At 37.0% G+C, this 27,031-nt stretch overlaps 1 long non-coding RNA gene across 1 annotated transcript; it reads right to left on the reverse strand.

Annotated features, from left to right (window-relative positions):
- Nucleotides 1-6,453: 6,453 nt before the first annotated feature.
- Nucleotides 6,454-26,246, reverse strand: LOC120747429. The gene is made up of 3 exons (XR_005699119.1): nt 26,232-26,246; nt 12,154-12,157; nt 6,454-7,838 (listed from the first exon to the last, which is right to left on the reverse strand). It is a non-coding gene; the product is annotated as an uncharacterized LOC120747429 (long non-coding RNA).
- Nucleotides 26,247-27,031: the final 785 nt, after the last annotated feature.

A 27,031-nucleotide genomic window follows, 5' to 3' on the forward strand; every position in this document is an offset into this window, starting at 1 on the left:
CATGTTAACAACACAAAAACCATATTAAACGCAGACTACTTTAGGCCCGGAAGTAGGATTTGTCACGTCATCACTTAACGAGCGGATAAAGTTACGTTGAAACCAAGCACACCATTGTTTTCCTTCTGACATTACCAATAAGTTTGATGTGTCACATGGCCCTCTTCCTATTGAAAAAACAAAAGTTGTATCCAAGATGGCCGACTTCTAAATGGCTACCATGGTCACCGCCCATCTTGAGGAGTTTGCCCCCTCACATATACTAATGTGCCACAAACAGGACTTTAATATCACCAACCATTCCCATTTTATTACGGTGTATCCATGTAAATGGCCCACCCTGTATTGTTTGCATTTTTGACAACAGAATGCATAGGAAGTAAAGTAACTAAAACATCTGCGTTTGCTTTTACATTAACCAGAGACGTAACCTGTGTAAATGAATGTGCGGATGTACACACCACATAAAATGCGAATCACGCAGAGAAAATTCCATACACTCAGGAAGTACTTTACAACAAACACTGTTTGAAGTGTGTTTACAAAGCTTCCAGGCAAAACATGACTTCCACACTTCTGTTCCTTCCCTTTCTTGATAACATTCTTGTTTCACCCTCCTTTTTCCTGCATCTCTCTCTTTCCTGCTGTTCTCCTTTCCCTTTTTCATCACTCCATCCTTTTTTTTCCCCTCTTCCTCTCACTACGTCTGTCCTCTGGCTAATTAGATCAAGACATATAGTGGCTGTGTGACAGTATTCTCCATAGAGTGCAGGGGCAATATGAATAATTGAGAAGCTATTATCCCCTGCTATTACACGTTGAACAGTGCAACAGGGTTAGCTGACATGGATAATACCACAACCGCCATCATTTGTCATCATTTGTGTCCACTGCTAACTAATGAAAGGACATCTCTTTTCTTTCTTCTATCCACATTATTATCATTGGAAACACTGGTATTCGTGTCAGCACTCGTGCTTTTCTGTTTGTTCCTGTCATTATCCCAAATAGAAGCACTCACCTGCTATTATTTTGAAATTATATGAGTTCCTGTTCCCATGTTGACTAATATGTGTACCCTCCAAACAAACAAGTGTAAAAAACAATTAATAAAAAATATATATCAGTATAACTGCTCCCAAGATTACAGACTTACTTTGTAATTGTTTTTGACATTCCAGAGAGCAAATTAATTATTTCAGTTCACATGAACATTTGTTAAGGTGCCTGCTAGGCTGGAGTAATTTATTAAAAATGTAAACTAATAAAAATACACAAAGAGAGACAGTAAGGCCTAATATAGAAGATGGCAAGAAGTATTATAGTATATTACATATCAGTATATTATTTGTAAAATTACCTTTGTAAAAGAGTGATACATGAAGCAAACAGCATGGTACAAAATGGGTGTCTTCTTAACAGCATGATGGTATTGTGTTGGTTTGATATATTTATGTGGGAGATTTAAGTCAATTGCTGGAAATTTGATTGAATCATTCAAAACAAGATTGGATTAGGGAGTATGGTAGTATAAGGGCCGTAGAGCTAGTGGGTGATCCATGATTTCTCTAACATGTTGTAAAACATGAACTCTGATGGTCAATTACGATTAAATTGTAACAAAACTATATAATATGCACATGAATCCCACATCTCCAAAAAGTTTAGAGGCTATGTAAAATATACATATGACAGAAAGCATCCATCCTTGTCTTTAACTATATTTAGTTCAAGGTTATGTGGGAACCAGAGCCTATCCTAACACAAACTGGGCAAGAGGAGAGGTATGAGCAGTGATGCAAATTATTATTATTTTTTAAAGGGAAAGATATATATACATTTTTGGAACTGGGGATTTTTCTTGGCACTTGAAAACTATGATCCTTGTTAATCATTTTTACTAACAATATGTTCAGTAAAGTTGAGACAAGGTAATGTCTAACACTCGTTGGCATTATCTCTGCTGAGACCAATATCTGTACTTTTCAAAGCCACATGTTTTCCTGTTCCATCTTAGGATTTCAGCTGTTCCACACTTCAGGGCTCGCTTTGTCATATTTTCCCTTTCATTATGTTCCAAATGGTTTTAATGGGCCACAAGTCTGGACTGCACACTGGCCAGTTTTGCACTCATACTGTACGCTGCAGCATATGGCTGAGAGGTGATAATATCAATTTAACTGGCCAGAACAAAAGAAAGTGAGACAGAGTATGTGCATATCCGTGTGTGATTCTGTGGGTGAATGAGACAATGAAACGGGTCTCCAGAACCCATCAAATCCACAGCACTCCCTCTTAGAGAGAAGCCATGCATAACCAAACAATTCTTTGCCTATAGACAGAATCAGACACACAACCAAGCCAGTTTATACACAAGTAACACCAACCTAACCTATGTGTGGTCACAAACACATAGAGACAGAAAGAAAGCTTATTTTATTGAATCATCTTATTTAATGAACGAGACAGAGTCAATGAGTTCCATATGCAGCCTCATATATGGATGTTGAGAAAAACTGGAAAACGCAGTGCATCAGATGACAACTTTAAACCTTTTTTTCAAGATGCAAATAGTCTGGGTTAGTCAGTATAGGCTAAAATCATCTGTTTTGGTTTCTCTAAACTTCCTCAAAATTTCAAACCATGACATTCAAGGTCAAAAGCATTTTACTCAGAGAACATCCATAGTATGAAGTAAATCTTTGCAAGGCAAAGTCATAGTAAAAGAAAAACAGCATAGTCTGAGGGGATCACATGGGAGGCAGGACTTTTTATTTATTTCCATAAAATGACCCTTTTGTGCTTTTAAATGAATAGACCTTGGCAGGACCTGAGGTACATGTATGTAATGGTCCAATAAACAATCCAGTTCCAGGTTAATCATTCAGTTGAGTATCTGTGTTCTCACTAAGGTGATATATGCTCCATTACACATAACTGTAGCCATAGTGCAAGAAACAAAAGACCTGGCTGCTGTTTTAAGTAGTATATATGCAAAGTGTTTTCTGTGTCATCTTTTCAGTTGCTAGAATTTCACCTCTAGTACATTCACAGATTTTACATCTTTTTATTAAAAAGAATTACAAGAAATTTAAACAATAACAAAATAATTGTGACAGGCAGTCAAATTTACAGAGCAACACCCTGATGAATAAATGTGCAGGAGTCAGTAGTATCATTTACAGAGTTGTTAAATGCACCATAAGGAACATAATACATCATGTGAAGTAGCGCAGGCTGCATTAGTATTCCTGAATGTTTAAGACTCTTTTTGTGCCAGTGTTTTATTCTCCACTTAGTTTTTTTTTTTTTAGGACATCTTTGCAAAAGTATTTTTTGGAGATCACAAAACCATACAGTGTGCACAAAATATCTTACCTCAGTGCTAATAGTTTTTACATATTTGAAAATGTCAACTTACAATTGACTGGCTAACTACAAGATTCCTTTTTGTTTTTTTAAATACATGAGAGGTTTAATTTGCAACCTAGTAAAAACTTTGTAAATATGTAGCTATACTTAGGGATTGGGGATCATTATAATATAGTGGAAGTCAATTTGGAAATTGCCCCAGGCTGTTACATACACAATGTTTTTGTTGTTGTTGTTGTTCCTGTGAATATCAAAACAGGATGCAACAGTTTTGCAGTTCTAAGGAATAGAGTTGTATATATACCTGCTGAAACCCACAGGTCACTTGGGAGCAGATAAAAGTAGGGCAAGCAGCGCTAGTTGTACCTAACTCTCACTACTGAAATGTAGAAGGTAAAAAAAAAAAAAAAAAAAAAAGATGTGCCATGTGAAAGGATTATTTCTGTCACGCCACATGAGAACTGCAGTATGAAAACAATTAGTCTCATTTCTGCAGGTTTGATTAACAGTGTACCTAATGTTTAAACCCTTAGGCCTCAAGGCCACAGGAGACGACACTAATTAAAACATATATCCTCAGTCTTTCATGGCTGGCTAATTAAAACATATAGCACCTTCAATCGTCAAAAATAGCTAACTTAATCATAAAATGTTTTCTGTGTTGGTTGCTGCCTAATTAGATTATATTACCTTCAGTCATCATTGCTGGCTAATTAAAATATACACCTCTGTTCTTTATCTGTGGGTGTTCTTATGGAATAGGGATGTCTGTATCTTATAATCTGTGTCTGAACGTTAAAAAATATCTGTGTAGCGCAAAGGCTGAACCAAAGGCAGAAGGACGTAACACTTTGAGTCTTTTCCCAGTAACAGACAATCAAACTAAAAGAAGTTAAAAAGCAGTATCTGCTGTCACTGACTTGGTGCAGGTGTTTTAAGATATGCATTCTGTGTGAACTTTATTCAGTGAAATCTACGGGGCCAAATTTGTGCAATGAACATGTTGCGGCTGCTGACAAAAGTAAAATTAAAAGTAAAATTGGATATAAAAGTGAACGGATCTATGCCGCAGCGGTTGTTGCTACTTCGTAGTGATGGACATAGCTGAAGCTTGGTGATTGGATGTTTCTTGCCAAAATGTATTTTGGGAGTCTTGGTTCATTCTTTTCCGTAAGGTTATGGGTATAAAAGCTTGAAACTAATCAGCTATCTTAATGAACTGGAAACATTTTGTAAAGTAATGCAAATCACCACAAAGATTTTAAAATAATGTGGCAACAAACAAAGAGTACAGATGGGTGAATGTGATGTAATGATGTGGATTTTTGTCCTTTTCATTTAAACTTTAACTTACAAACTCACAGACAAAGCAAGTTACTCCGACAAGCTAATGCCAAGCCGTGTAATCATAATTTCCCTTAAACCTCAATAAAACTAATTGTTCATTTTCTGCAAATAAACATTAAAAAAAATGTTATAGAACGCTGTGCTGGTGGTCGATGATCTTCCCATCAACTTGTTTTTTCCCACTAATGAATTCAATCAAGAATATCATTGTCATTATTAGATTCCCATTTAATGTGTTCGCCTTACTTTTGCTATATTTCAGAATCCCTGCATAAAGGTGACACTTGAGACACAGATGTGTCAGTAAGTTCATGCTCATGTCGCTGCCGTCTTGAAATGAATTTGCATCATTTCAAAATATGAGAACACAGAAGTCTGTAGGTTCAACCTCTGGTTTCGTGTGAAAGACACCTCTTTGTGTGAGGATGACACGGATAAAAGTGGAGGAGAAACGGTTGAGCCATTTAACACATAAAAAGAGACTGAATGAGATACAGGAAATATAAAAGTATAAGTTTAAAATACAACTTAAATCATTCATCAGTGTATGTAAACAAGACACCCCTGCTGATCCTGCACATGTTCGCTCTTTCCTGGAAGTGGGGAAAACTATCCAGAGGTTTTTCTCTCTTACGCAGCAGGATAAGTGCTGTTAGGATTGTTAACCACACCATCTATGTTATGAAGGGGGGGAAGTATTGCATACACAGTGCATTAGTGGTGCGTGGATCGATACGGAAATATCAATTCTTCTGATACCAGATATTTTTGTTCTTGAATCAATTCTCATATTAAAATATCCACATTTTGGTAATTTGGAGTAAAATTGTAGTTTATGATTATCAGGAACACAGTGGAAAGTAACAAAATTATTGGGATCATCTCAATGATTGGTAGGAACTCCTAGTTCTTCTGCCTGTCATAGTGAGATGTGAAATACGGCTGTATAAATGCATTACGGCTCACATGTGTTCGCTCACTCAGTTGATGATCGTAAACTGAGTCATGTGTGGAGCCATTTCAGTTAAGACGCGATTTGTGACACATCTGGCAAGGACACAAACCTTGTCAAACACAAGCAAAAGTAAATCGTAAACAAATTATGATGATGAGTTTATGATGAGGCAAACTGAAGGAGAAGGAGAGGGACAGATGCTGCCAGGGCTCACGGAGTCCTTTGGTGCTGCAGGCACTATCCAGGTACAGAGGGAGAAAATGTAATAATGTGTAGCACTGTTGCTGAATTTTGGAAAGTGACTTACGTCTGTGTTTAGGCTTTTGTGTCTATGTTTAAAAGATGGAAAATCACTGCATCCTTAAAACTACAGAATCTCATTCAAATTGTAGAGCATTTAAACGGGATTACGTAGGTATGATTAAAATATGCAGCATACTAAAATAACAACTGTAGGCTTTAAAACATAAAAACACAACTACAGCTTTATTATTATTTTCAGTCACATTGTTTTTGAATGTTTATTGAATATTTTAAAATGTAGTTACTGACTTTCTTGTATGATAATTCTTCATAATTAAACAATAAGAACAATTATGTCTTGTATTTATTATGAAGGTATAATCTGAAATACACTACTTTTGATTTTGATTTTCCAAACACAAAACTTTGTACTATGTACGAGGTTTTGTACAAAGTAAAAACAAATCCTATAAATATTAAGATATGAGTAATACTTAACAAAAAAGCTAGACTACTAAGTAGTGGATCAGTCTATTTTTATTTTATACAGGTGTTGCATTCGACATCATGCACACATTGCTTAAAAAACTGTCCACCATAATAGAACCGGTAATATCCTGATCCTCAAGTTTCATAGAAATATCTCTGCTTTTTTTTTTTTCCTATATTCTGCTGTGCTGTTGGGTTTAGCAATCATCAGGACAGCAACAGCAACAACAGAAAGAGAATATTTTTTATCATTTGGATAGAAGAAGACCAAAAACACGATTTATCTGATACAGCAGATAAATATTAAAATCAGTTATAAGTTACTTGAATTTTAAAATGACCAGTGTGTGTTTTCAAGTAATATTTGTCGACAAGTAACAGCTTTACATTTACTATTTTCATTTTCTCTTTTTTTTTCCCCCCTTTCTCCTCTTCTTCATCTGCCTCCTCCACCCCTACACTCCTGCTCATCATCAAAACCTCTTCCTCCTCACTTGCAGCCTCACTCTTGAACTGACGTTACAGTTCTAACATAAGAAATCCAACAGGAACATATTTAGTTATTCTCAATACTGTCGCAATTAGTTATTCTCAGCAGATCAGACATGCAACCCTCTCATTGCTGGACAGCTGACAAGAGCCGACTAATCAAGAACAATGTTTCAAGCCAACTTTAGTATTCTAAAACTCTAACTACTTTTTCTTCTGATAAACAGTTTGATTACTTTCTCACATCACATGAGAGTTTATTTTCTACGTGTGAGTTTTCCCACTTAAAAAAGGTTTAAGTAAAAGCAGCAAATAGTGGAGAACAGAAGCTAACAGCAGCTAACAGAGATGAAAAGAGCAGCAATTAATGATGGAAAATTACAGACATCCTCAACGATTCACCTCAGTATCACTCCCATCACAAATTAGCTACACTGATTTGTTGACAATGTGAGAGGTAATAGGCAGACACGTGTCAATATCAAAATGCAATTAAAATAAACCCTGTAAATACCTTAGCAGTGACCAGTGCCTGTGGTCCACGTGAATCAGTGGCTTCAGTTCCAGGCAGTGACTGAGGTTTGTTACTGATCTTGACACAAAATACCAATAAACATCCAAACTTTTTTAGGCCTTTAGATCTCGTCCTTGAAGGATTGTTGATCACTTAATGATATAAATCGTGTGGGGTGAAGTCAGAGTTGCACTTCACAGTATCAGTAAACACACTCGGAGGGAATAGACATCCATCCTCAGCGCCCACCTTGCCCAAGTTCTCCTCACAACGAGCAAGATACTTGACATTAAAGTGTTTTACTTCTTACATCCTTGTTTAGAAGGTTTTTCACTCACTCAACGTGTCAGGATTGTTAACGTCCAAAGTAGCTGACAAATTAATACCATGTGGTAAGCGGTCACGTGTCTGCAAAAGCTCTATTGCTTGCTAAACAGAACATCTCTCCTAAAATTTTTTTCTTGAAATTAAAAAATGTAAACTTTAATTTACTTCTCTTTAAAGTGTCTATAGTCATTTGGAATCCGCTGAAAACTGCACCTGATCACCCTCGTGAAGTAAGCTTGTGTGTACAGTTTGTGAAGGCTCTGTGCTGAAGCATTCATTTGTACTGTGATATGAGTAAAGTAAACAAGTGAAATTTATATATTGTAGCCACTTTGACTTGAAATTTTGTGCCACCTCTCTCACATTTTGTGCTAGAATACAAAATTGGATTTCCCTTTCATTTCACTTTTGGGCACATAACGCCGAAATCAAACATCTGGCACTCTGCTAATTTTAAACGATCTCCTTGTTCCTCTGTAATGTCAATACTCCACCTATCAACAAAAAGATATTTTAAAAGACAATCAGTATTAGGTTTCACATTTAGACATTAGAGCCTTCTAATTTTATAAATGTTCAAATGTAATGTATGTTCACAATAGAACAGCCGGAAATGTGCCTAATATTGTATGACTGCTTCAATCATGGAGTTACTGGGGTTTCCCCCAAGAGCAGACACCTTTAATTATTTAGCTCATTCGTACATGTAGTGCCTCTAATGGTATTTCTGCACTCGATGAATCATTTGTTTGTTTTTCAGGATAAGGAAATTCATATCCACAGTATTGATATTAAATAGCTGAGCATATGCGATTATCTTGACTATTCCAGTTGGCTGGAGGGCTTTTAGTTCTGCGACTGTGCTTCCCATTCATCAGCTAATCATAGGCTGCAAATCACAGCCATTCATTCTAATATCACTACTATCCTTATGGAAAATAGAGAAACCATGTTTATTCAGAAGCTCTAATGCCCTTGGAAGTTATGAATCTCTCTTATGAAGGTTCATCCATATCCAGTTCTTCTAGGGTTTTCTTAGCACTGGCAGACTGCATATACATTTATTCACTTTAGTCATCTCGTATGCTAAGATCCTTGTCTCCACACAGTAGCATCAGATTGTCTAACTTCCTAAGCTCAAACTGTGAGCAGAGCGTTTTCTTCCATGTGTTTTGAAAAGAGATGGAACAAGCTGAAGCTAAAATGCATTGCATGCTTAGTGGCAAATAACTTTTGACCAACCAGTATAACTGACATTATAATTACTTCTTTACCACTCTGGCAACTAGTTGTTAGCAACTTTTCTTTTTTTGTTGATTAATGGCAGCTGTCAAATAGTTACTGGTAACTTTGTGTCCACGTTCTGGGTCTGAGACCCAGCGTTTATGTGTTTGGTCTTTTGTTTCTGGTTTATTTAATATTCTGAGGTTAAGATTCTGTTCCTGTTTTGGTTATTATAGTTCCTTTTGTTTATAAAGGTAGGCGTAGGGCTTTTTAGTTTTGTCATCTAGTCTTTAGGTTTCTGTTACCATGCCTCCCCTGTGTTGCAGCTTCCATGTTTAGTCAGTCTTGTCTTCGTGTTTGTTTTTCTCTCGTCTCCATGTTTGGTGTTCCCTTTCTGTCTCGTAAGTCAGTAATGTTTCCATGTCTGTTTCTCTGCGGTCCCAGTGTCAAGCTTGTGTGGCTTAGTCTTTGTCTCTGTGTTTAAAGTACTTTCATGTTTATTTTGACAGTTTTTTGTCCTGTGTACAGAGTGTTTAGTTTTTTTCTTTCCCCTGTCCTGTTAGTCTGTATTAGTTCCAGCTGTATTCCCATCTGTTGCCCTTCCTCTTGTGTAGTTTAGTCTTCAGTCTCCCTCTGCTCGTTGTCACGTTGTGGCCCATTTGCTGTGTTTCCCTGTACTCTGTGGTTTTCATATTTTTCTAGTTCCCAGTTCGTAGTTTCTTCCTTATTAGAGTTTCTTTGTATTTACTTTGAAGTTCCTCCTTAATTCCCTTGTCTCTGAGTCCTGTGTTTGGGTCCTGCCTTGCCTGACACACAGCCGTTCATGACACTTCTGCTGGTAGAGCTGCATTACATCCTATCAGATTGGTAAAAACAAAAGTTAAAAGCGCATACAAAGTAATAATAATAATAATAATGGATTGGATTTATATAGCGCTTTTCAAGGCACCCAAAGCGCTTTACAATACCACTATTCATTCACTCTCACATTCACACACTGGTGGAGGCAAGCTACAGTTGTAGCCACAGCTGCCCTGGGGCAGACTGACAGAAGCGAGGCTGCCATATCGCGCCATCGGCCCCTCTGGCCAACACCATCATAATCAGAAGTCAGACTCATTTAAAAGCCCAAGAATAAAAATGGATCTGCATGGATGCTGGGCTGTGAGCACATGTCCCACTAAATAATTTAGGGTTATCATGCCACCTTTATTGTGTCCAATTCTGACAGTTTAGTCAGAATTATGCACATGACTCCTGGTATGTCTTCCACACTCTTGAGACTGTGCTGAGAGATACAGCAAACCTTTATGTGACAGCACATATGGATGTGCCCTTGAGGAGAAGCTGCATTACCTGTGCAACTTAAATGGGCTTCTGTGGTACCAGCAGTGACAAGGACACAAGCAAGAAACAAAACTAAAGCACAATCAGTCAGGAAGGATAAGGAGAGAACAACGTTCTGTGGTCACTTCCTCCAAAAACATTTGTTTTTTGGGGATCATCTTGTTGCACCTGTTGCCACTTTTATTTGCACCAAAGAATGTAAAATTGACCTAAAATGGTTTACGCTTCCTAATTGGACAGACCGATATGCATGAAGAATAACTGACTTTGTGACAGAGGTGGGAAGTAAGAAAGTCCAAATACTTCGTTGTGGTACCTAATAACCCATTTAATCCCAAATTTGTCTTTGCAAAATAAGTACATGCATTTTACTCCTTAGACTTCCCCTACACACAATATGTTTAATTTTGTTAATATAAGAGGCGTTTTTTTAACAAAGCAGATCAAGGAGGTTCAAGGAGGGCAGATGTGAGTTTTACACAGAATTGAAGATGGGAAAAAAAATACATTTTCAAGGTGTCTAATTTTCCGACATGTTTGGCTTCCATGCATATTTTTTTTTTCTATAATGGGAAGAGGGTGCTCCTGACTGGTTTGGTTGCCAGACTGCAGTAGCGAGGTAAGGGGACTGAATTTCACCTGATGCTGCAGGCCAAGGCAACTGTGGTGGATTGTTGTGAGTGACCCAGTGTCCATTAAAAACTTACCCAGCTACTGAAAATACCACCTTGCCATTTAGGACATGGGATGCGAATGGCCAAGTGTTAAAGTGTTTTTTACCACAGGCCCTAAAAGGAATGTTCGTTTGTCCTACCTCTGGAGCATTGGTTAAAAAAGGCTTTTATGTCTTGAAGTGAACTAAAACTTACTGAGAAAACTGAGTTTGTGCATACCAACATGGTTGTTCTTGAGGATCCAGACACAAGGACTTCAGTGTCACAGCAGTAAGAAATAGATGGATAAAAAAGACCTGGAAAAGGCTGTTCTGTATTATTCCATTAAATCATCCCAATACTGCATACTTGGTTATCCACGATGGCCTGATAACGTAAGTAGTCACCTCAGATTTGTCACTTACATATTTACATGCTGTGAGTCTATGAGTTTACAGTATTGCAAAGGTACAGTATACTAGATAGAAAATCTGCTGATAACAAACTCATCACAGTGTCCACGAGAGTAGCTTGAGACAACCTTTGAACATTCAGCAACTCATAACAACATTTAAGCAATAATTAAAAGGTATAAGAGGCCTAAATTGTGCCAACTAAATAATCTCTACACTATTACACCATCACCAGCCTGTGCTGGTGATATAAAGCAGGTCAGGTTCATGGATTGGTGTCATTTTACCTTAATTCTGAACGTTTCTCTGCAGACACTGTGATAAATTAGATATGGAAATATTTTCACCACTCTCCAGCTTTCTAGTTTTGATGAGTCTGAGCCCACTGCTGCCCCAAATTGCAATTCTTGGCTACCAGAGATGATTCCAAACATGCTCTCTGTTTATTACTGTTCATTGTCATCATCATCTGTGTTCGCTTACACCAAAGTTATTACAGAAAAAAAACACTTTCTCTATTTTTTTAGACAATCAAATTGCAGGTCATGTTCTTTTTCCACCTCTCTAAATACAAACGAAAAACAAAACGGTGCACTCATTGTATTTGCTAAAATGTTATTTCCTTGCAGGGCAGGCTGTATCCAACATTTGTAGCTTCTATTGGTTTTCACATTTTACAAACACATAAAAATAATTTTTTGAACACCTTGAAACATTGGATCTCTCAAATGGATCTCATTTCACATTTATCGTTTTTCGTCCATCTCAGTAACAACATACAGCTCTGCTGTCTGTTTACACAAGTCATTTGGATGACTATATTTAGAAAACACCTCTATGGAGTATTTGTTATTTCTTAAGACTGCCTATAAAACTATTTGATTTGAATAACATTGCTACAAATGAGCTATTATATATGTCCACAGGGAATCCAAAAGTATTCTCCAAGAATTGTGTTCATTAACCTTTTCTTCACTTTGTTTTCTCTGCATACATATCATTTGTTCTTTTCCCCGTTCGACTTCTTTACCAGCACAACTGTCTTTGTTTTGTTTCAAAAATATTTTTTCCATCAAAAGCATGTTGTAGATATTACAGTAAATTTTCAAAACAGCCTCATGACGAAGAATATAACTACAAAATTGCAAAATCGGAGCTGGAATTGATCAAATATATAAAAAATTAAGCAAACATTTTCCTCTTGATGATCTCAGACATTCATCACACTGTACCAGCTATTTGAATAATTTAAGCTCCAGTCCTGCTGCGCAAAGAGTTCAGTGAACATATCTTTAACAATATCAAGACGTTGATGAAGTCGGCATGAATGCTCATTTAAAAATAATTTGAAGTAAGCGCTGATTAAATCAAATATTCATTTTGTATTGCAGGTATATGATGCATACCATAAGATCCAAAGATACCAGAGGGAACCCACTTCATTAAACTGGAGCTATGGTTGTGCAGATGGGAAGAGGTTTGTGCCTTAATGTATTATGTGTCCCAAGCCAGATGAGTTCACCTCTGAAAGAGTCATTGCCTCTTCTCCAAGTCGAGATTCCCCATAGCATCAGAACTTTTTAATGGGAGCTGTGTCTCTTTAAGGCATGAACTCTACCCTTTAACTGAGTTAAATGAAACATACTAACGTCCCATTAAATGCACAAAATGTTACTGTTTATGCAAAAGAAAAATGTGATTTAATCCAGTTTTTGAATCTATCACACTGTCATCAATAGTCGGGTTAATGATGGATTCAATTAATAAGATAACTTTTAAAAAAGGTCAAAATTCAAGTTATATGGGTTTCATTTTGAGGCAATAATATACCTTCTATAAAGGTCACCCTCGCTAATGAGCCTCATTAGCATAAGCTAGTGCCTCTTCAAAAGCACATCTTACATCCTGTTTAAACTGCTACCATTGGTAACAAGATTAATAAAAAACTAGGCCCTTACTGTTATAGATAGGCACAGTTCAAGGACAACCAGCTGTCATTACTTAGCTGTTAAAATTGCTTTGAAATACTTGTTTCTTGCTTGTAACATCTGTAATTAGGAATGTGTGCTAAATGTTGCTACCTTGGCACCAGAAGTACTATTAAGTTGGATGTAATGGCATGGTAACGATATATTTATATGCAGTTACGCTTTCCCACAGTGCAACTACATAAATAGTCCATGAAAAGAATTCATACAAATTATCGACTGCTGAAAATATCTCAGCTTAAAGACAAATATGTGTGATGGTGCATCACAAAAGCATTTCAGCTGTGATTCTCCCACATACTGATTTTACTGACACCACCTGCATTCAGAAAGAAACTGAAAAGAAGCTTGCTGTTCCCATTTGATTTGAGGGTAGTCAGAGCTGTATGGATTAAACTATCAGTCATAGAGACCGTTTTTCTGGAAGTAATGTAAAGGTAAACATTGCTTTATGTCTGGTGTGAACACAACTACCACCAGTTGGCCCTAGAGCACCAACACCCCACTTCAACTGTCATCATCAACTTAGTCACCAGGAACAACCCTAACTGTGAAGAATCTTGTCAAACCTATCCATATAATCCATGTAAATAGTAGACAACTTGCTAAAACTTAACAATTTTATATCATTAACATTATGATAATATGCATTCCATATGTTGTATGGTGGTATGGTTTCCTCAGAACAGCAAAAAGATCTTGACAGATGGAGATGAAAAGAAGAACAGATGCAACAACAGATTCATTCTAAACATGGCTAAAGTATCTGAGAATCTGCAACAAACACATCTCCGCAATGTGAAAGAAACTTGTTTATCATCATCCTTGTTTGTCAGAGCAATGTGTTGTAGACCTACTATATGTATTGCACAGGAGAAGCTGTACCATATATAATCTGCAAAGTACTGACAATGTATGAAAGCTGTGGTGGACAGATTCAAATAACTAGCTCTTGCATTGAGTTTGTGTGACAGATTGGATTCGTAGGTTGTGTTGGGAGAGCAAAGCACCGTATATTTTAAATCAGATCTCACCATCCCCACAGAACTCGCCTCACAAGCGGCACAGTTAGGAAATGACGGGAAAAAAATGTGCATTGTAAAGCCTCTGCTTTATATTGTTTAATAAAAGTTTAATAAAATCAAACCACTTCCATGTGGCTGAAGTCATTCAATGTTTAAAGTAATAACTCTTCTACCAGTGGCAATACATTTTCTTTCAGCCGTGTGTGGTACTGTATGCAATATGCAGTTATAACAGAAATATGTCAGCAAGCAATACTGCAAATACCTGTATGGCAAACATTAAGCACCATTTTAAAAAGCACATGGTCACCACAGGAAGGCTAGGATCATAGAAATATTATTGATCTTCAAAAGTATCACATGAGCTATAGTTGGAAACTCTAGTGAGTAACATTGCATTAAATGAAAGCATTTTTTTCTGTTTAAACTGACATCTTTTGAGGGAGCCTACTTACCTTACTCTTTGCCATGTAAGTATTTTGGAGCAGAGAATTAAGCGCAGGCTGTTTAAAATAAACTTCAGGTAAAGCATTTGCTACTTATGTATTTTACATGTAAAAGGCACTTTTAACTGCACAAAGAAATAAAAAATAACGCCAGCCATATCACTATTATAAGAATGTACTGGAACCAAAAAAATACATATAGGAGATTAAAAACTAGATGAGTTTGCTGCACAAACCCATCTTTTTGTTATAAGCTCCACTCCCTCTGTCTCCTATAAAGTTTATGGCATCTCTGCTGACAACCATGTAGAACAAAGGGGGGAAACATTCTATAAACTCATAAGAAACTAGCACTCACTCTCACTGTATTTTACTCATCGACACACACAGAAAGCGATGCAGTTCACATGTGTATCAAAACACAGACTGACGATTATACATTTTTTCTTTTTTTTTTTTTAAACCTCCTCCCCGACCAATTTATTTCTTCCCTTCACAACCACAGACAAAATGTACTGACACGTTTTTTTCCCCTCCACCACATTTCCTCCATTTCTCATCTTGTCTCATCTCTTGATCATTCACTTGATCATTTCCAGCACTGTCCCATCTGGACAAACCATGAAACATCAAACAGATAGTTACATCTGGCCTCATCATGCTGACATCTTAGTGCGCGTGTGGGTGTGTGTGCGTGCGTGTGTGTTGTCAGTCCTGATGCATTGATGATTTATTGCCGTGTATTATGACTATTACTCTGTGAAGTCAAATTTGGCACTGAACACATGACGTGAACATGTTAATACTGGATTCAAGTTTTTTCTCAGGAAGAGAAAAGGAAAAAACTAAATGGGTATCAAGTGAAAGATGTTTCAATAGAAAATATGAAGAACATAGAAGATATTTTCTAAAATGTCAAAAGGGCACAGCAAAACCAAGAGATACAACAATCCGTGACAAAGTAGTTAGCAGGGGTGTCTGAGGATTGTAATGATTTCAGGAAGAACGCTTGAAATAAAAAAATAATCTGTTTTGTGGAAAAGCACTTGTTTTCTTAGAAAAGATGAGATATTTTGAGTTATAGCTGCAAACAAATAAAGTAAAGTCTTTCACAAGCTTAAAAAGTTCCATCTCAACTCTGATGAATTGAAAAAACCCCACACCCAAACATTTTGCTAGTATAATTCTAACCACCAACGCATACTAAGGCAGAGGAAAAAACGAAAAAGAAAAAAAGAAATATATTAAACAGCAACAACTAAATTGTAATCTACACTGGACTGTTCAGTGCAAGACAGAACTGCATTAGCAAATGAAAACTCAGTGGATTTGTTGCTTTATTTCTCTTCAGTCGGACTGCCTACTGTCTCAAGTCCAGCAGATATGGGTTTTAACTAGACCACTGAGGGCTTTAATTGGAAACAAACCAATTTCATCCTCTTCTCACACACTGTGGGTTGCTAAAATAAAGACGTGCACATTTTGTTCTCCTTTCTCCTCCTCCTCAAACCTTTTTTCTCCATCTGCCCCCTCACCTTTCTTTTCTTGGCTTAGGTACAAAATCATGCAAATTGTGGTGGGGCCACCATAAAAATGTTTGTAATACTAAAGCTATTCAGACACTTGAGTCACTTTCACCCAGCTGTGCATGAAAATTTTAAAGAAACTAACAAAAACCAAAGTGACAAAAGTTAAAGCTATCCAGAGCGCAAAGCCAGTCACAACTCAGCAGCCTCAGTATGAGCAAAGAATCAAAGCAATTAAGTGGAAAATCATGGAAACAAGTGAAAAAAAGAACAGAGTCAATGTCCTGTTATCTGGTTAAGTTAATACATAAATATAAAAGTTAATAATCATATGGGGGAATGATAAAAGTAACTGACATTTGTTTTGTCAGTTACTTTATACCTGGCACAACCCGTAAAATGTGCCAGGTAAAGGGGTTGTCCCATACTTCTTTTTCAGTTTCAAGTAGCAGATCATTTAATTTTCTTAAATACTTAATTTAATTATAATGATTGATACTTTTTTTCCCCTCATTGACCTACTTTAGGATCACAAGACCTGTCTGAAGATATTATTATCAAAGTGTTAATAAGCATATATAAGTATATATACGGAGTATGAGCAATATATTGATATGGTAATAATATAATTTATTTGTATCAAACTTTAAACAATAGTTCACCCTCATTACTATTAAATTATTAAGTTGAGTGTGTGTGCTGAGCTCACTGTTTATACAGGAGGCATTCTTTATCAGTTTGAGTCATGAATATTTGGCAGTGGTACACTTTCCTAGATTTATAGCATTATCACATTCATAGTTTCAGCAATCAAATAGGAACAAACCAAAGCCCCCATCTTGGTATGCATCATGGATGCATCTAGAAGCTTTTAAGTGAAGGTGTAAACGTTTTTCTTCAACTTGATCAAACTTCATTTCTACCAGTGTTTATAAAGGCATTTATTACCTGACATTACTGAAAAACATTCTGAAAATATATATATATAAAAATACAAAAGAGTGTGAAATTTATAATTATTTCTGTCACAATATCAGCATGAAAGCCCTCTGCTTGTTGACTGTGTTGATTCTGACTTTGCCACCTCCTGCTAGCTGTCATCTGTTGGAGGCTTGCTGGGAGAGAATGACTGCATGTGTCAAGCAATGTACATGTTGAGGATGATAAAAATCCATGTTGTTCAGAGCATAGGGTGAAATCTATGCCGGGTCACAGCTGGAGTTACAGTTTCCTCAGGAAGGAAGGTTGCTCAGTGTGCCAGACTGCTGGCAACAGAAATCCATATACCCGTGTTCCACCAATCCTTCATATTGAAGTCTATAATTTGCTCTTGTTTTAATAATAATGGCTGCCAGCTTTGACAATCTAAAATGGGGGACATTTTGTGAAAAACATTTGATATATTTCACCAATATTACCCTGCTGTTTATTCCCCTGCACAGAATACAAATGCAGGAAAGATGCCAAAACAATGCCATTTGCAGCGTTGCCTCATGTGCTATATTTGTGGTCAAACTACTACCAGGAAAGCATAAATCCACACTGTCAGCACATTAGACTACATCTCATTAAATAAAATAATAATATTCTTATTAAGAAGAAGAAGAAGAAAAAATTACAAAAAAGTACTTTTTTTTACGTTAACCTAGTTTGGCTTTTTACATCTGGTCAATAAGTAGGTCATGTGAAAAGCTCAGTGTTGCAGATGGCCAACAACTGAGACATTTAAGATTTTATCTAAACTACTAAAAAAGAAGATGCTGGCCTACTACCCAAGGTAGTCAATCAACACTGCATTGCTAGTGGCGTAAGATGCTGGGATGAAGTCATGACTGTTATAGAAAGATCTTGGAATATAGCTGGCATTTCCCATATAAACGATACCTGGGTGGGGCGCCCGAGTGTATTAAAATGGCAGCAAGTACATCTGGGAGACGGTCACCATCCCTGACTGATTTACTAACACAAATTATCTTGCTCTTATTTTAAAAGTTCAGTTGCTGCTAACTAGGTATTGCTGGCCCTTCTTGACTTGTGTTTAACTACAGGCTGGCTCGGTGACCAAGTGCAGTCGCAAATATCAGTTAGCTGCTTTCCCAACGACTTTCTCCAACTCCACTGTTTTACACTACATATGAGGGTCACTCTAACTTAAACATGCAGCAGGTGGAGCGTTGGTATGGCAAGGTTAAAGACTACAAAGCAGAACATTGACTACAATTTCCAGCTGCAGTCCAAGACGGTGGAGTTGGAGTTCATTGACAGGATTAAAGAGTCAAAAGGAAGCAGCTGATTATACAGTTCAGTTATTTATTGAAGTACTTGGTAAATAAAGAATGCAAAGAAAAAAATGTATTGATGCTATTATTTAATGAAACTCCTATTTTTAAGAAGGTTGTGCAACATGACACACGAGCGCTTGCATATGCATGTGAAGATGCCATTACTCTGCCACAAACAGAATCTAAATCTGTGGGAAACAGTGATATTTCCAAGGATAGGCTATAGCAAACCAATCTGGGAAACTGATTGCACGTTGATGAAACTAGATCGAAAGGTAAACATCTTTTTCCAATTAGATGGGTGTTGGAATAATCGTCAAAAGAAAAGCTACAGGCAATCAGTCATTTTCACTTGTACGTTTTAGTTTAGTTCACAGAGAAGATGAAATTAGTGATTGTCAGTCAGAGTCATTAGTTGGAAAAATGCTTTAGTTTGTCACCTTTATCCTTCTGTTTACTGCTGAGGAGAATTCACTGAATCATATAGTGTGGAAAACAATGTGACTGTAAAAAGGCATCTCGTGGATACATGTGGCCATATCCTATCATGAAATATTCTGACAAAGCATGAAATTAACTGCAAATCTCAACACAAAAAGTGAGATCCAGTAAACATAAACGACTGTAGGTGCTCTACACAATCAGTAGTGAAAGGGGAGCCATAAGTGCATTGCATGACTGACTATGAGACAGATTAATGTTCTAAGATTAAGGTTTTATGTAAAAGTAACACTGATTGTTTTTTCAAAAAAAAAAAAAAAAAAAAAAGTATAGAAATCAGCTATGTGTGAAATCAACTTGGAGGGGATTGTTGTCGTGTTACACGGGACAGGATCATTGTTTAATATGAAGAAACACTGGGTTTGAGACAGGCTGGAGGCCGTTTAGTTACAGAAATGCTCTGCAAGATGAGACCCTAGACAGAACGGGAATTTAAATAAATAAATAAATAAAAATGTATGTTTTATAACATAATCAAACCAGTAACTCAAGAAAGTGAAAACACTGAATTTGGGTATTTCAGTGCAATATAATACTAAAAAAAAAAGCCACATACATACTCCATTTCTGAGACTGAGTGAGGTTATATACTTTCTAATATATATTTTCCTGTCCAGTAAGTGTTACATTTATTTTATTTATTCATGTTTAGTTATCTATGAACACAAATTAATGAAATGACGCCTATATGGTTCTTTCACCCAGTTTATTAGGTTTGGTGTTAAATGATTTGTCAGACATTAAGTTATTAATGTAGGAACGTATTCATCATGGTATGCACAAGTTTATGTGATCAATACGTGACCCTTCATTTTGCCAGTGCTACATGAAATTGTTTATAATTTGCATGCCTGTCCTACCCTGTCTTACACTTTGTGTTACAGCATTTAATCAACTAAGATGATGAATGAAAGTTGGGTGCTGAGGTTTACATCCACTCGAGAGGATTATCTGAGATGCCAAGTCAGATTTTTGACTTTGATGCTTGCTTGAGATGACTGGGAGAGCATGATCAACACTGTCAACAGCTGTATTAAGATCTATAGCTAAAACAGTGGAGTCATTCATCACTTTAGGGAGAGCTGTCTCAGTGCAATGAAAAGCTCTGCAGTTAGATTGGAACTTCTAAACTTACTCATTTTAACTAACCTGAAAAGCTTTGTATGTGTTATTCCATATAACTGAAGTATCCAGAGACACCACAATATTTGTACATTTTGAGTGAGCAATCCATCTTCCTTTGCTCTGCTTATTTCTGGGCATTTACAAGGAAAAGACTCACAAATAAACTTATTTGCTGAGCTGCTTGTTAGTGTAAATATGGTACAGAGACGACCATATTGAGGTTTTCTTGGAACCATATACTTTATGGTTTTTCCCTTACTGGCAGGATGGGTATTAGAATATTTTATTTGCACCAAACATTTAAAATTTTGTTTTAGCTGGTATTTATCTAGTAAAGTTACAATTAAAAACTTGGATATGGAGGAAAAGTGTTTAGTTTTGTTCTTCATCAATTTGGTCAGTTTGTAATATAAGCTGCTGATAAGCTGATTGATGTGTATGTTTGCGTTGTACTCCATTGTACTCCTAGTGCCAGACCCAAGCCTGGATAAATGGATAGTTGCCTCAGAAATGGCATTAGCATAAAATCTCTGTTCATTGGGCACCCAGAATAAAATAGATTTGATGTAGTGACCCAAAGGGAAATTATCGAGCAGCTGAAAAGACGTCCAAATTTAAAACAAAACAAAACAAAACAAAAAACTAGCAACCTTATGTCCAAGGCTGGGCTGTACTTTCATTTATCAGTGTAAAGAAAAAAGAAAAGAAAATAAAAAACAACCCCACCTCTACACTTTCTAATTTACAATAACAGCATGGGAAATAATATTCCACTTATCCAACTCAGGGTCACTCTGGGAGAGTATCTCAGGCCTCAAAAGGCATGTATTAGAGCCTGGTACACTCTAATACAGAGAGGCAAACAACAACTTACACCATCAGTACTACAGTATAAACATATCTCAGAATAATTTGGAGAAAAAAAAACCTGAAGTCAGAAAATAGGGGGCAACAATTCTAAACAAGGTTCAACTTATAGTCAGGTTCAGCCTTGGTCGCCTACAGTCCAACCTCTCATGGTGACATTCCATTTGTTTGTTTATGATTCCAGGAACTGTAATTAACTTTACTAATAGCATCCTGAGAATCTGATTCCATGTTCGAGTAATTCTAAACATGATTAATGTTTAATAACTTACAATAAACATGATTAATGTCTGAGGCACAGGATTCAATCTCTGTACCGGTAACATATTAGGACTGCAATCGCTCATGGATACAGCACAAACATAGCACATGTATGTTTTGCACAAACACGTGCACATTCATTTACTGTCGCATGGTGCATACTGCTTTTTGTGTTTTTTGCATACAGTCCCATTTAAAACATAACTTTCTGTCCTTTTGTTTTAAAAGGGTAAAATAACAACTCATAATTATCCTAAGATCTTCCATTCTTCCTTCCCCCCCTTTTCCTGCATTCCTTGTTTCTATTTTTGGCCTGATCAGTTCTGCTGGTTCAATACAACAGTACTTGCATGGTTGACTAAGCTAATCTTTGGAGTGCAGCTGGCCAGAAATGAAGTCTGTTTAGAATGTGTTCCATTAAAGTCAACAAGTCGGTTTACTTTAAAGTAAGTAACAATTGTAGCTTTGCATTTCCCTCTTCTCAGAAAAATCCCTCATTCTCCAGAACATGTTATTTGTCCATTATTAACATCAGTTGTATAATAATTGCGTTGCCATGTTTTCACAATTCTCAGGTCCACTCTCCCAGTATACGAACTGCTGTGGACACTGTTGCTCCATAAAGATCACCACCTATAAAGTGCGAAATACATTCTGACATTTTCAGTACGCTTTTTGAGGTGACATTGTTGCCTCCTAAACCATAAGTTGTATAATGTGACCTTTTCTTTTTGGCACAGAGCTCCATTTGTTGTTCTGTCAATAATAAGAGCTGTCAGAGCTCTATGCCTGTAAGCCTATGAGGTACAGTAATACTCTTCTGATAATGCCTGTCTGTGTCCCGTGGCCTGTCTGTCTTTTTGTTTGCGACTGCCTTGTTTCTCTTCCCCTTTATCTCACTCTGCTTCCCTCTGCTCTCTGTTATAATTCAAGCCTCATCTTAGCCACAGAAATTAATCTGAAGTTTCCACAATGAGCTTAGATGGCATTACATATGCAAACAAAACCCTGATATTAAAAATCCAGCTTTGCCACAGAAGGGATAGAGAAAAAAAACACTGTATTTATTTTGTGCAATGCACAGTTGATTCTCATTTGAAAATACTAGATTTGAATGTGGGAATAAATTAAATACTTATGTTTTATGTGTTTTGATTCATGAGGAGATATTGTGGTACATTCATTTTTTGGCTTGTTCTTGTTTTTTTGCTCCTGGTGTCTTGAATATAAAGAGCTGATATTGTGCAGTTTAAGTGTTAGAACTGAATAAAATCAGCTTAAAAAGGAATTACTAGATATGCAGAACTGTAAAATCTTATACATGCCCATAAAGCCATACTTTTTGTGCCTGAACATATGTGAATGTTACATGTTTGTCCATCACAACATATAATATTTTAATGCTTACAATCAGGCAGGTTTACCTACCATCCCACTGAGTAATAATTATAAGTTACAGTTATGTCTACTGTATTTCTGGGAAGAATTAGACATTGAAGGCCTGCGATGCAGAAGGTTTTGGTGCTTAGCAATATAACTTTAGGGCTTGACCTGTGCTTTGTAGCGGTGCAAAGACAGTTTTAGTTTTTTCCAGAAAAGCTATAATTCAAGCATGTATCAAACATGTCTGTCAGAAAATGGTATGTCATCTTAGGTATCAACTAGCTAACATAATGGGACAAGATCCACACTGATCATTTTCTTTGACTTGAAAGAATTTAAACTCTTTAATTCACAATGATGTTTCATTGCATGTTTACCTTTTTTTGAACAAGAAGAGCATTTGGACCCAGAAATGGCTTGTACTGACGTCAGATTTAACAAGTAGATACTGATATAATCCTAAAACAGAGCATCTAAGCCTTGTACTAGCTGACCTCATATGAAACGTATAATTTTCTGTGATTGCGCTTATAGCTAAAGTGGGAAACCCTGAGTGGACTTATCGAGTTGATAACCACCTTCGTGTGAACACTTCACTTGATTGCTGATTTTAGAGTAACTGGAGCCAGAAGAGAAGAAGGTATTCTGGCTCTGTGCAACTTGCTTTGCAGTACAGGCTCCTGGAGTCATGTATGTAAAAGTATTCATTGCCAGCATTACTCTGTGTTGATTAATTACATTTTAAACCAAACTTTAATGAGTGCAGAATCTGCTCATATTTTTTGTCAAATTATTCCACTGTTCATTCCATATGCGATGGAATTCTGGCATGTGGGGGTCTGTAAACATGGCGGTTCATGATTTAGTAATGAAATAAAACTCAACAGGAAATTGAATCGGAAGGACTGCAGAGCTCACCACACTCTGAACTAGATAACGATTAGAGAGAGCAAAGCACAAGGAGCTGTGTGTGTGTGTGTAGCTTGACAACTAAGTGCACAAATGTGGGTTCTTGTGCACGTGTGTCTGGGTGATTAGGTCTTGGTGCTAATGCATTTATAACCATTAGCCTACAAATCCATCGATCACAGCCAACATATGCAAAATTAACAGCAGAAATTAGAGTGTGTGTGTGTGTGTGTGTGTGTGTGTGTGTGTGTGTGTGTGTGTGTGTGTGTGTGTGTGCGTGCGTGTGTAAGAGAGAGAGAAAGCGATGGAGAGTGGGTGTTCTCTTTTGCTTGGGACTGTGCAGAGAAGGTAAGAGAAAAGCTACAATTAACAATTAACAGTTTATTATTTATTGTATTTAATCATTAATGAAATAGAGGACTTTGCCCTCAGAATGTAAACTTATCTAAGGTTGTTAGACTTCTAAAAGCAGAACAGAAGGCTCCTCTCCTGTGAAACCAGCTCAAAGTTAATGGTCAGGAGATACTTAACATTAGGCTTTAAACTTTTGCTTCTGATAGAGATTATAGTTGGGGCTAGATCAGCTGACCCTCAACTGTCTCTCAGTTATTCTGCTATGTGCTTATTAAGTCTGTTGTCATTACCCATTTCAAGGGCTACATGCTCCTTTAGTTCCCAAAAGCAAAGAAGCATTGAGGCATAATTCTGAATTAAAAACAGTCCAAATTCTTTCAACTCCAATAAAATCATAGAACAAGACACTATTTCTACTTTTAAGATTAAGCTTAAAACTTCCCTTTTTGCTAAAGCATATAGTTAGGGCTGGATCAGGTGGCCTGAATCCTCCCTTAGTAACGCTGCAATAGGTTGCTGGGGGATTCCAATGATGCATTGAGTATTTCTTCTTCAGCCACCTTTCTCACTCACTGTGTGTTAATAGACCTGCACTGAACCATACTTTTTATTAATTTCTGGCTCTCTTCCATAGCATGTCTTTTATCCTGTCTTTCTTCTCTCTCCCCAACCGGCAGACGGCCGTCCCTCCCTGAGCCTGGTTCTGCTGGAGATTTCTTCCCGTTAAAAGGGAGTTTTTCTCTTCCCACTGTCACTGTCAAGTGCTTGCTCATAGGAGGTCATCTGATGGTTGGGTTTTTCTCTGTATGTATTATTGTAGGGTCTACCTTAAGATATATAGATATAGGACATCTGAATATCAGCTTTCGCACAAAACGAGGTTAGTCATTGAGATGTTGCCGTGAAGGTTGATTTATTCACTGTAAAAAAAAAAAAAAAAAAAAAAGGACAGTTTTGCTCACTGTGAATGAAATCTATTCAAAAGTGTCAAAATATTTTTGTCTAAGACACAGTAAGCTAATGTGATCTGGTCTACACAGTGATTTTTATTTATTTAAAGCTGAGCTTAAAGACACAACACAAGTGACCAGTGTTAGAGTAATAAACAATTGTAGGGTGAGAAAAAGAAAAGAACTTTGGAGTGATGTCACCCTCAAGTTCCAGTTGTAAAGTCAGAAAAGCAGGAAAGAAAAAAAGAAAAATGGGATTTGTGTTGATTTGTTCATCTTGAATTGTTAACTTTGGGTACCGGGTGCTCGCTCCGACATTCTGAGTGGCAAATCTGACTGGAGGAAGCACTCCAGAAAAAGCAAACAAAACTTCAGACTGGAAACTCAGAAATTCTGACTTCCAACTTATTCCGGAACACACCACAACTATCCTCCGAGTCTTTTGCTACAGTGCCGCCACCACCGCCACCACCTCTTATCACCTCATTATTGTCTTCCAGTTTAACACCTTAAATCATACCCTCCGCTGATTGCTGCCCTTGTCCTTTGGTGTACCAGCATAAATGCCATGCCATTTCAGTGGTTCAGGGTCAGCTTACCTTCCCAGACTCAACTCTCTGGGCTGATCAGCCCATATACCAGAATACTTCAAAAAACATGCCACCACAGCAAACACTAAAAAATACAGAACTTTCAGTTATTTGTTTAATGTTGGATCAGGAAACAGGGTAGTTGTATCATCATTTAACAACTGGATAAATTCAGGCTGCTGCAAAATTTCCCATAACGCACTTGCTTTACTCCCTCCTTTTCACTCCCACTGGATTTATATGCCACTAGTGACCTCTCTCCCATAGTTTGTGTTTTGTCCTGTGTGTTGTTTATCTGTGTTCCTCTTTTCTCTCTTCTTTTTCCTTTCTCACCACACAGTCAGCTGTTCCTGTTAAAAGGGAGTTCTTTCTCCCCACAACTGTAAATTGCTTGGTCAGGGGATTGCCTGATGATTGGTGTTCCCACTCTAATATTGTAGGGTCTCTATCGTGAAATATAAGTCACATTGAGATGATTGATGTTGCAAAAAGCTGTTATACAAACAAAACTAAACTAAATTCAGTTCAAAATTAAAATCCAATGTAAACCAATAACGGTGAATATGTGAATCAGCTCTTAGACACACATCAGTCTAGCCACAGCTGATCGACAGTTCTGCCCTTTACTCTGACACCATAATCATATTTGACTGAATGAAAACTAAACTGCATGCCAGGTTCTCCTTGGTCTTTGTGTGTTACTCTCAAAGTCCTGTATAAAATCAATTTCCTTCCAAAAATCAGTTCCTGAATAAATGTGAGACGAATGTGCAGTTGCACAGCCAACCTTCGGTTTACATCTATCAAAGCTCTGGGAAAATACCAAAGACGTTACAATCGAACAGATTTACACAACACAAAACCTATTCATGTCAGGAGAGCTGGAAAGACGTGTAGAATGAGTCTGTCAATTTTGAATTTGGAGTGAAAATGGACAAACACCCAACAAGGACTTGCTTGCAACATCTGACTGCTTGTCTTGTTGATCGGTTTGTCTTTTTAATTCATATTGTGTCCTGAGAGAGTTTGTTTTTCTCTCTACTTTTAATCAATTCAACACCAAAGCACAGAGCAAATCAAAAGCACATCTCGTTGACAGGGACTCACTTTTTTTTTTTTTTTAAACACTTGTGTTCAGCACAATCATGGAGGCGATAATCAATGGGATTGTTTGCTTTTGTACGAATCATACATCCTATTTTTTTTATAAATGCTTTATGTGACTTAACAAGGTCTCTTTTTACATTTGCTAGTTTCACTGTGAAGAGTGATGCCTTAATGTTTTCAATAAAAACTTTGAATTTCCACCCAACATGAGCAATAGTTTAAATGAGTGTTGTATGTTCACTGTATTACACAAAATTGTCTGGTTTTTTTCCCTTGTGTGTCATGCTCTGTCTCTGACTCATTAAGACTTGTCCAATTGTTTTACCCAAAGAAATTGCCTACAT

The sequence above is a fragment of the Simochromis diagramma genome, unplaced genomic scaffold (genome assembly GCF_900408965.1).
Source record: "Simochromis diagramma unplaced genomic scaffold, fSimDia1.1 OVJJ01000596.1, whole genome shotgun sequence".
NCBI classification, from domain to species: domain Eukaryota; kingdom Metazoa; phylum Chordata; class Actinopteri; order Cichliformes; family Cichlidae; genus Simochromis; species Simochromis diagramma.